The sequence below is a fragment of the Pan troglodytes genome, chromosome 21, assembly GCF_028858775.2.
Source record: "Pan troglodytes isolate AG18354 chromosome 21, NHGRI_mPanTro3-v2.0_pri, whole genome shotgun sequence".
Taxonomy (NCBI): Eukaryota; Metazoa; Chordata; class Mammalia; order Primates; family Hominidae; genus Pan; species Pan troglodytes.
Window position 1 is genome coordinate 76,465,334 of NC_072419.2, and position 12,237 is coordinate 76,477,570.

Below are 12,237 nucleotides of genomic sequence, written 5' to 3' on the forward strand. Positions count from 1 at the left end.
ATGTTTATACAGATGGCAGTGTAGATATTTCCATGTTTATACAGAAGGCGGTGAAGATATTTCCATGTTTTTAGGGATAGCCATGTAGATATTTCCATGTTTATACAGATAGCGGTGTTGACATTTCCATGTTTGTAGAGATAGCGGTGTAGATATTTCCATATTTATGCAGATAGCGGAGTAGATATTTCCATGTTTATACAGATAGCAGTGTAGATATTAACATGTTCATACAGATAGCGGTGTAGATATATCCATGTTTATACAGATTGTGGTGTAGATATTTCCATGTTTATACAGATAGCGGTGTAGATATTTCCAGGTTTATACAGATAGTGGTGTAGATATTTCCATGTTTACAGAGACAGAGGTGTAGATATTTCCATATTCACACAGATTGCTGTGTACATATTTCCATATTTAAACCGACAGCTCTGAAGATATTCCCATGTTTACACAGATACTGTTGTAGATGTTTCCATGTTTATAGAGATTGCAGTGTAGATATTTCCATGTTTATAAAGATAGCGGTGTAGATATTTCCATGTTTATGCAGATAGCGGTGGAGATATTTCCATGTTTATATAGATAGCGCTGTAGATATTTGCTTGTTTATACAGACAGCGGTGTAGATATTTCCATATTTATACAGATAGCGGTGTAGATATTTCCATGTTTGTAGAGATAGCGGAGGAGATATTTCCATGTTTTTACAGATAGCAATGTAAATATTTGAATGTTTATACAGATAGCGGTCTAGACATTTCCATGTTTATATAGATAACGTTGTAGATATTTCCATTTTTATACACATTGCGGTGTAGTTATTTCCATGTTTATACAGATGACTGTGTACATATTTCCATGTTTATACAGATGGCGGTGTAGATATTTCCATGTTTATACAGATAACGGTCTAGATATTTCCATGTTTATACAGATAGCGGTGTAGATATTTCCATGTTTCTACAGATAGCGGTGTAGATATTTCCATGTTTATACAGCTAGCGGTGGACATATTTTCAAGTTTATACAGATAGCGGTGGACATATTTTCATGTTTATAGAGATGGCAGTGTAGATATTTCCAAGTTTATAAAGATAGCGGTGTCGATATTTCCGTGTTTATACAGATAGCGGTGCAGGTATTTCCATGTTTGTAGAGACAGCGGTGTAGATATTTCCATGTTTTTACAGATGGGGGTGTAGATATTTCCATGTTTATACAGATGACTGTGTAGATATTTCCATGTTTTTTACAGATGGCGGTGTAAATATTTCCATGTTACGTAGATAGCGGTGTGGATATTTCCATGTTTATACAGACAGCGATGTAGATATTTCCATGTTTATAGAGATGGCTGTGTAGTTATTTCCATGTTTATACAGATTGCAGTGTAGATATTTCCATGTTTATACAGATAGTGGGGTAGATATTTCCATGTTTATACACATGACTGTGTAGGTATTTCCATCTTTATACATATGGCGGTGTAGATATTTCCATGTTTAGAGAGACAGCCATGAAGATATTTCCATGTTTATACAGACAGTGGTGTAGACATTTCCATGTTTATAGAGATAGCGGTGTAGATATTTCCATAGTTATACAGATAGCGTTGTAGATATTTCCATGTTTATACAGATAGCGGTGTAGATGTTTCCATGTTTATACAGATAGCGGTGTAGATATATCCATGTTTATACAGATCGTGGTGTATATATTTCCATGTTTATACAGATAGCGGTGTAGATATTTCCATGTTTATACAGATAGCGGTGTAGATATTTCCATGTTTATACAGATAGCGGTGTAGATATATCCATGTATATACAGATTGCGGTGTAGATATTTCCATGTTTACACAGATTGCGGTGTAGATATTTCCATGTTTATAAAGATAGCGGTGTAGATATTTCTATGTTTACACAGATAGCGGTGGAACTATTTCCATGTTTATACAGATAACGCTGTAAATATTTCAATGTTTATACAGATAGCGGAGAAGATATATCCATGTTTATACAGATAGCAGTGTAGACATTTCCATGTTTATACAGATAGCGGTGTAGATATTTCCATGTTTATACAGATAGCGGTGGAGATATTTCCATGATTAGACAGATAGCGGTGGAGATATTTCAATGTTTATACAGATGACTGTGTAGATATTTCCATTTGTATACAGATGGCAGTGTAGATATTTCCATGTTTATACAGATTGCTGTGTGGCTATTTTCATGTTTATAGAAATAGCGATGTAGGTATTTCCATGTTTATAGAGATGGCTGTGTAGATATTTCCATGTTTACACAGATGACTGTGTAGGTATTTCCATGTATATCCTGAAGGCAGTGTTGATATTTCAATGTTTATAGAGATAGCAGTTTAGTTATTTCCATGTTTATACAGATGGCAGTGTAGATATTTCCATGTTTATACAGAAGGCGGTGAAGATATTTCCATGTTTTTAGGGATAGCCATGTAGATATTTCCATGTTTATACAGATAGCGGTGTTGACATTTCCATGTTTGTAGAGATAGCGGTGTAGATATTTCCATATTTATGCAGATAGCGGAGTAGATATTTCCATGTTTATACAGATAGCAGTGTAGATATTAACATGTTCATACAGATAGCGGTGTAGATATATCCATGTTTATACAGATTGTGGTGTAGATATTTCCATGTTTATACAGATAGCGGTGTAGATATTTCCAGGTTTATACAGATAGTGGTGTAGATATTTCCATGTTTACAGAGACAGAGGTGTAGATATTTCCATATTCACACAGATTGCTGTGTACATATTTCCATCTTTAAACCGACCGCTCTGAAGATATTCCCATGTTTACACAGATACTGTTGTAGATGTTTCCATGTTTATAGAGATTGCAGTGTAGATATTTCCATGTTTATAAAGATAGCGGTGTAGATATTTCCATGTTTATGCAGATAGCGGTGGAGATATTTCCATGTTTATATAGATAGCGCTGTAGATATTTGCTTGTTTATACAGATAGCGGTGTAGATATTTCCATGTTTATACAGATAGCGGTGTAGATATTTCCATGTTTGTAGAGATAGCGGAGGAGATATTTCCATGTTTTTACAGATAGCAATGTAAATATTTGAATGTTTATACAGATAGCGGTCTAGATATTTCCATGTTTATATAGATAACGGTGTAGATATTTCCATTTTTATACACATAGCGGTGTAGTTATTTCCATGTTTATACAGATGACTGTGTACATATTTCCATGTTTATACAGATGGCGGTGTAGATATTTCCATGTTTCTACAGATAGCGGTCTAGATATTTCCATGTTTATACAGATAGCGGTGTAGATATTTCCATGTTTCTACAGATAGCGGTGTAGATATTTCCATGTTTATACAGATAGCGGTGGACATATTTTCAAGTTTATACAGATAGCGGTGGACATATTTTCATGTTTATAGAGATGGCAGTGTAGATATTTCCAAGTTTATAAAGATAGCGGTGTCGATATTTCCGTGTTTATACAGATAGCGGTGCAGGTATTTCCATGTTTGTAGAGACAGCGGTGTAGATATTTCCATGTTTTTACAGATGGGGGTGTAGATATTTCCATGTTTATACAGATGACTGTGTAGATATTTCCATGTTTTTTACAGATGGCGGTGTAAATGTTTCCATGTTACGCAGATAGCGGTGTGGACATTTCCATGTTTATACAGACAGCGATGTAGATATTTCCATGTTTATAGAGATGGCTGTGTAGTTATTTCCATGTTTATACAGATTGCAGTGTAGATATTTCCATGTTTATACAGATAGTGGGGTAGATATTTCCATGTTTATACAGATGACTGTGTAGGTATTTCCATCTTTATACATATGGCGGTGTAGATATTTCCATGTTTAGAGAGATAGCCATGAAGATATTTCCATGTTTATACAGACAGTGGTGTAGATATTTCCCTGTTTATAGAGATAGCGGTGTAGATATTTCCATAGTTATACAGATAGCGGTGTAGATATTTCCATGTTTATACAGATAGCGGTGTAGATGTTTCCATGTTTATACAGATAGCGGTGTAGATATATCCATGTTTATACAGATCGTGGTGTATATATTTCCATGTTTATACAGATAGCGGTGTAGATATTTCCATGTTTATACAGATAGCGGTGTAGATATATCCATGTATATACAGATTGCGGTGTAGTTATTTCCATGTTTACACAGATTGCGGTGTAGATATTTCCATGTTTATAAAGATAGCGGTGTAGATATTTCTATGTTTACACAGATAGCTGTGGAAATATTTCCATGTTTATACAGATAACGATGTAAGTATTTCCATGTTTATACAGATAGCGGAGAAGATATATCCATGTTTATACAGATAGCAGTGTAGACATTTCCATGTTTATACAGATAGCGGTGTAGATATTTCCATGTTTATACAGATAGCGGTGGAGATATTTCCATGATTAGACAGATAGCGGTGGAGATATTTCAATGTTTATACAGATGACTGTGTAGATATTTCCATTTGTATACAGATGGCAGTGTAGATATTTCAATGTTTATACAGATGGCAGTGTAGATATTTCCATCTTTATACAGATTGCTGTGTGGCTATTTTCATGTTTATAAAATAGCGATGTAGGTATTTCCATGTTTATAGAGATGGCTGTGTAGATATTTCCATGTTTACACAGATGACTGTGTAGGTATTTCCATGTACATCCAGAAGGCACTGTTGATATTTCAATGTTTATAGAGATAGCAGTTTAGTTATTTCCATGTTTATACAGATGGCAGTGTAGATATTACCATGTTTATACAGAAGGCGGTGAAGATATTTCCATGTTTTTAGGGATAGCCATGTAGATATTTCCATGTTTATACAGATAGCGGTGTTGACATTTCCATGTTTGTAGAGATAGCGGTGTAGATATTTCCATATTTATGCAGATAGCGGAGTAGATATTTCCATGTTTATACAGATAGCAGTGTAGATATTAACATGTTCATACAGATAGCGGTGTAGATATATCCATGTTTATACAGATTGTGGTGTAGATATTTCCAGGTTTATACAGATAGTGGTGTAGATATTTCCATGTTTACAGAGACAGAGGTGTAGATATTTCCATATTCACACAGATTGCTGTGTACATATTTCCATATTTAAAACGACAGCTCTGAAGATATTCCCATGTTTACACAGATGCTGTTGTAGATGTTTCCATGTTTATAGAGATTGCAGTGTAGATATTTCCATGTTTATAAAGATAGCGGTGTAGATATTTCCATGTTTATGCAGATAGCGGTGGAGATATTTCCATGTTTATATAGATAGCGCTGTAGATATTTGCTTGTTTATACAGATAGCGGTGTAGATATTTCCATGTTTATACAGATAGCGGTGTAGATATTTCCATGTTTGTAGAGATAGCGGAGGAGATATTTCCATGTTTTTACAGATAGCAATGTAAATATTTGAATGTTTATACAGATAGCGGTCTAGATATTTCCATGTTTATATAGATAACGGTGTAGATATTTCCATTTTTATACACATAGCGGTGTAGTTATTTCCATGTTTATACAGATGACTGTGTACATATTTCCATGTTTATACAGATGGCGGTGTAGATATTTCCATGTTTCTACAGATAGCGGTCTAGATATTTCCATGTTTATACAGATAGCGGTGTAGATATTTCCATGTTTCTACAGATAGCGGTGTAGATATTTCCATGTTTATACAGATAGCGGTGGACATATTTTCAAGTTTATACAGATAGCGGTGGACATATTTTCATGTTTATAGAGATGGCAGTGTAGATATTTCCAAGTTTATAAAGATAGCGGTGTCGATATTTCCGTGTTTATACAGATAGCGGTGCAGGTATTTCCATTTTTGTAGAGACAGCGGTGTAGATATTTCCATGTTTTTACAGATGGGGGTGTAGATATTTCCATGTTTATACAGATGACTGTGTAGATATTTCCATGTTTTTTACAGATGGCGGTGTAAATATTTCCATGTTATGCAGATAGCGGTGTGGATATTTCCATGTTTATACAGACAGCGATGTAGATATTTCCATGTTTATAGAGATGGCTGTGTAGTTATTTCCATGTTTATACAGATTGCAGTGTAGATATTTCCATGTTTATACAGATAGTGGGGTAGATATTTCCATGTTTATACAGATGACTGTGTAGGTATTTCCATCTTTATACATATGGCGGTGTAGATATTTCCATGTTTAGAGAGATAGCCATGAAGATATTTCCATGTTTATACAGACAGTGGTGTAGACATTTCCCTGTTTATAGAGATAGCGGTGTAGATATTTCCATAATTATACAGATAGCGGTGTAGATATTTCCATGTTTATACAGATAGCGGTGTAGATGTTTCCATGTTTATACAGATAGCGGTGTAGATATATCCATGTTTATACAGATCGTGGTGTATATATTTCCATGTTTATACAGATAGCGGTGTACATATTTCCATGTTTATACAGATAGCGGTGTAGATATTTCCATGTTTATACAGATAGCGGTGTAGATATATCCATGTATATACAGATTGCGGTGTAGATATTTCCATGTTTACACAGATTGCGGTGTAGATATTTCCATGTTTATAAAGATAGCGGTGTAGATATTTCTATGTTTACACAGATAGCGGTGGAAATATTTCCATGTTTATACAGATAACGATGTAAATATTTCCATGTTTATACAGATAGCGGAGAAGATATATCCATGTTTATACAGATAGCAGTGTAGACATTTCCATGTTTATACAGATAGCGGTGTAGATATTTCCATGTTTATACAGATAGCGGTGGAGATATTTCCATGATTAGACAGATAGCGGTGGAGATATTTCAATGTTTATACAGATGACTCTGTAGATATTTCCATTTGTATACAGATGGCAGTGTAGATATTTCCATGTTTATACAGATGGCAGTGTAGATATTTCCATGTTTATACAGATTGCTGTGTGGCTATTTTCATGTTTATAGAAATAGCGATGTAGGTATTTCCATGTTTATAGAGATGGCTGTGTTGATATTTCCATGTTTACACAGATGACTGTGTAGGTATTTCCATGTATATCCAGAAGGCAGTGTTGATATTTCAATGTTTATAGAGATAGCAGTTTAGTTATTTCCATGTTTATACAGATGGCAGTGTAGATATTTCCATGTTTATACAGAAGGCGGTGAAGATATTTCCATGTTTTTAGGGATAGCCATGTAGATATTTCCATGTTTATACAGATAGCGGTGTTGACATTTCCATGTTTGTAGAGATAGCGGTGTAGATATTTCCATATTTATGCAGATAGCGGAGTAGATATTTCCATGTTTATACAGATAGCAGTGTAGATATTAACATGTTCATACAGATAGCGGTGTAGATATATCCATGTTTATACAGATTGTGGTGTAGATATTTCCATGATTATACAGATAGCGGTGTAGATATTTCCAGGTTTATACAGATAGTGGTGTAGATATTTCCATGTTTACAGAGACAGAGGTGTAGATATTTCCATATTCACACAGATTGCTGTGTACATATTTCCATCTTTGAACCGACAGCTCTGAAGATATTCCCATGTTTACACAGATACTGTTGTAGATGTTTCCATGTTTATAGAGATTGCAGTGTAGATATTTCCATGTTTATAAAGATAGCGGTGTAGATATTTCCATGTTTATGCAGATAGCGGTGGAGATATTTCCATGTTTATATAGATATCGCTGTAGATATTTGCTTGTTTATACAGATAGCGGTGTAGATATTTCCATGTTTATACAGATAGCGGTGTAGATATTTCCATGTTTGTAGAGATAGCGGAGGAGATATTTCCATGTTTTTACAGATAGCAATGTAAAAATTTGAATGTTTATACAGATAGCGGTCTAGATATTTCCATGTTTATATAGATAACGGTGTAGATATTTCCATTTTTATACACATTGCGGTGTAGTTATTTCCATGTTTATACAGATGACTGTGTACATATTTCCATGTTTATACAGATGGCGGTGTAGATTTTTCCATGTTTATACAGATAGCGGTGTAGATATTTCCATGTTTATACAGATAGCGGTGCAGATATATCCATGTATATACAGATTGCGGTGTAGATATTTCCATGTTTACACAGATTGCGGTGTAGATATTTCCATGTTTATAAAGATAGCGGTGTAGATATTTCTATGTTTACACAGATAGCGGTGGAAATATTTCCATGTTTATACAGATAACGCTGTAAATATTTCCATGTTTATACAGATAGCGGAGAAGATATATCCATGTTTATACAGATAGCAGTGTAGACATTTCCATGTTTATACAGATAGCGGTGTAGATATTTCCATGTTTATACAGATAGCGGTGGAGATATTTCCATGATTAGACAGATAGCGGTGGAGATATTTCAATGTTTATACAGATGACTGTGTAGATATTTCCATTTGTATACAGATGGCAGTGTAGATATTTCCATGTTTATACAGATGGCAGTGTAGATATTTCCATGTTTATACAGATTGCTGTGTGGCTATTTTCATGTTTATAGAAATAGCGATGTAGGTATTTCCATGTTTATAGAGATGGCTGTGTAGATATTTCCATGTTTACACAGATGACTGTGTAGGTATTTCCATGTATATCCTGAAGGCAGTGTTGATATTTCAATGTTTATAGAGATAGCAGTTTAGTTATTTCCATGTTTATACAGATGGCAGTGTAGATATTTCCATGTTTATACAGAAGGCGGTGAAGATATTTCCATGTTTTTAGGGATAGCCATGTAGATATTTCCATGTTTATACAGATAGCGGTGTTGACATTTCCATGTTTGTAGAGATAGCGGTGTAGATATTTCCATATTTATGCAGATAGCGGAGTAGATATTTCCATGTTTATACAGATAGCAGTGTAGATATTAACATGTTGATACAGATAGCGGTGTAGATATATCCATGTTTATACAGATTGTGGTGTAGATATTTCCATGTTTATACAGATAGCGGTGTAGATATTTCCAGGTTTATACAGATAGTGGTGTAGATATTTCCATGTTTACAGAGACAGAGGTGTAGATATTTCCATATTCACACAGATTGCTGTGTACATATTTCCATATTTAAACCGACAGCTCTGAAGATATTCCCATGTTTACACAGATACTGTTGTAGATGTTTCCATGTTTATAGAGATTGCAGTGTAGATATTTCCATGTTTATAAAGATAGCGGTGTAGATATTTCCATGTTTATGCAGATAGCGGTGGAGATATTTCCATGTTTATATAGATAGCGCTGTAGATATTTGCTTGTTTATACAGACAGCGGTGTAGATATTTCCATGTTTATACAGATAGCGGTGTAGATATTTCCATGTTTGTAGAGATAGCGGAGGAGATATTTCCATGTTTTTACAGATAGCAATGTAAATATTTGAATGTTTATAGAGATAGCGGTCTAGATATTTCCATGTTTATAGATAACGGTGTAGATATTTCCATTTTTATACACATTGCGGTGTAGTTATTTCCATGTTTATACAGATGACTGTGTACATATTTCCATGTTTATACAGATGGCGGTGTAGATATTTCCATGTTTCTACAGATAGCGGTCTAGATATTTCCATGTTTATACAGATAGCGGTGTAGATATTTCCATGTTTCTACAGATAGCGGTGTAGATATTTCCATGTTTATACAGATAGCGGTGGACATATTTTCAAGTTTATACAGATAGCGGTGGACATATTTTCATGTTTATAGAGATGGCAGTGTAGATATTTCCAAGTTTATAAAGATAGCGGTGTCGATATTTCCGTGTTTATACAGATAGCGGTGCAGGTATTTCCATGTTTGTAGAGACAGCGGTGTAGATATTTCCATGTTTTTACAGATGGGGGTGTAGATATTTCCATGTTTATACAGATGACTGTGTAGATATTTCCATGTTTTTTACAGATGGCGGTGTAAATATTTCCATGTTACGCAGATAGCGGTGTGGATATTTCCATGTTTATACAGACAGCGATGTGGATATTTCCATGTTTATAGAGATGGCTGTGTAGATATTTCCATGTTTAAACAGATTGCAGTGTAGATATTTCCATGTTTATACAGATAGTGGGGTAGATATTTCCATGTTTATACAGATGACTGTGTAGGTATTTCCATCTTTATACATATGGCGGTGTAGATATTTCCATGTTTAGAGAGATAGCCATGAAGATATTTCCATGTTTATACAGACAGTGGTGTAGACATTTCCATGTTTATAGAGATAGCGGTGTAGATATTTCCATAGTTATACAGATAGCGGTGTAGATATTTCCATGTTTATACAGATAGCGGTGTAGATGTTTCCATATTTATACAGATAGCGGTGTAGATATATCCATGTTTATACAGATCGTGGTGTATATATTTCCATGTTTATACAGATAGCGGTGTAGATATTTCCATGTTTATACAGATAGCGGTGTAGATATTTCCATGTTTATACAGATAGCGGTGTAGATATATCCATGTATATACAGATTGCGGTGTAGATATTTCCATGTTTACACAGATTGCGGTGTAGATATTTCCATGTTTATAAAGATAGCGGTGTAGATATTTCTATGTTTACACAGATAGCGGTGGAAATATTTCCATGTTTATACAGATAACGATGTAAATATTTCCATGTTTATACAGATAGCGGAGAAGATATATCCATGTTTATACAGATAGCAGTGTAGACATTTCCATGTTTATACAGATAGCGGTGTAGATATTTCCATGTTTATACAGATAGCGGTGGAGATATTTCCATGATTAGACAGATAGCGGTGGAGATATTTCAATGTTTATACAGATGACTGTGTAGATATTTCCATTTGTATACAGATGGCAGTGTAGATATTTCCATGTTTATACAGATGGCAGTGTAGATATTTGCATGTTTATACAGATTGCTGTGTGGCTTTTTTCATGTTGATAGAAATAGCGATGTAGGTATTTCCATGTTTATAGAGATGGCTGTGTAGATATTTCCATGTTTACACAGATGACTGTGTAGGTATTCCCATGTATATCCAGAAGGCAGTGTTGATATTTCAATGTTTATAGAGATAGCAGTTTAGTTATTTCCATGTTTATACAGATGGCAGTGTAGATATTTCCATGTTTATACAGAAGGCGGTGAAGATATTTCCATGTTTTTAGGGATAGCCATGTAGATATTTCCATGTTTATACAGATAGCGGTGTTGACATTTCCATGTTTATAGAGATAGCGGTGTAGATATTTCCATATTTATGCAGATAACGGAGTATATATTTCCATGTTTATACAGATAGCAGTGTAGATATTAACATGTTTATACAGATAGCGGTGTAGATATATCCATGTTTATACAGATTGTGGTGTAGATATTTCCATGTTTATACAGATAGCGGTGTAGATATTTCCAGGTTTATACAGATAGTGGTGTAGATATTTCCATGTTTACAGAGACAGAGGTGTAGATATTTCCATATTCACACAAATTGCTGTGTACATATTTCCATATTTAAACCGACATCTCTGAAGATATTCCCATGTTTACACAGATACTGTTGTAGATGTTTCCATGTTTATAGAGATTGCAGTGTAGATATTTCCATGTTTATAAAGATAGCGGTGTAGATATTTCCATGTTTATGCAGATAGCGGTGGAGATATTTCCATGTTTATATAGATAGCGCTGTAGATATTTGCTTGTTTATACAGATAGCGGTGTAGATATTTCCATGTTTATACAGATAGCGGTGTAGATATTTCCATGTTTATAGAGATAGCGGAGGAGATATTTCCATGTTTTTACAGATAGCAATGTAAATATTTGAATGTTTATACAGATAGCGGTCTAGATATTTCCATGTTTATATAGATAACGGTGTAGTTATTTCCATTTTTATACACATAGCGGTGTAGTTATTTCCATGTTTATACAGATGACTGTGTACATATTTCCATGTTTATACAGATGGCGGTGTAGATATTTCCATGTTTATACAGATAGCGGTCTAAATATTTCCATGTTTATTCAGATAGCGGTGTAGATATTTCCATGTTTATACAGATAGCGGTGTAGATATTTCCATGTATTTACAGATAGCGGTGGACATATTTTCAAGTTTATACAGATAG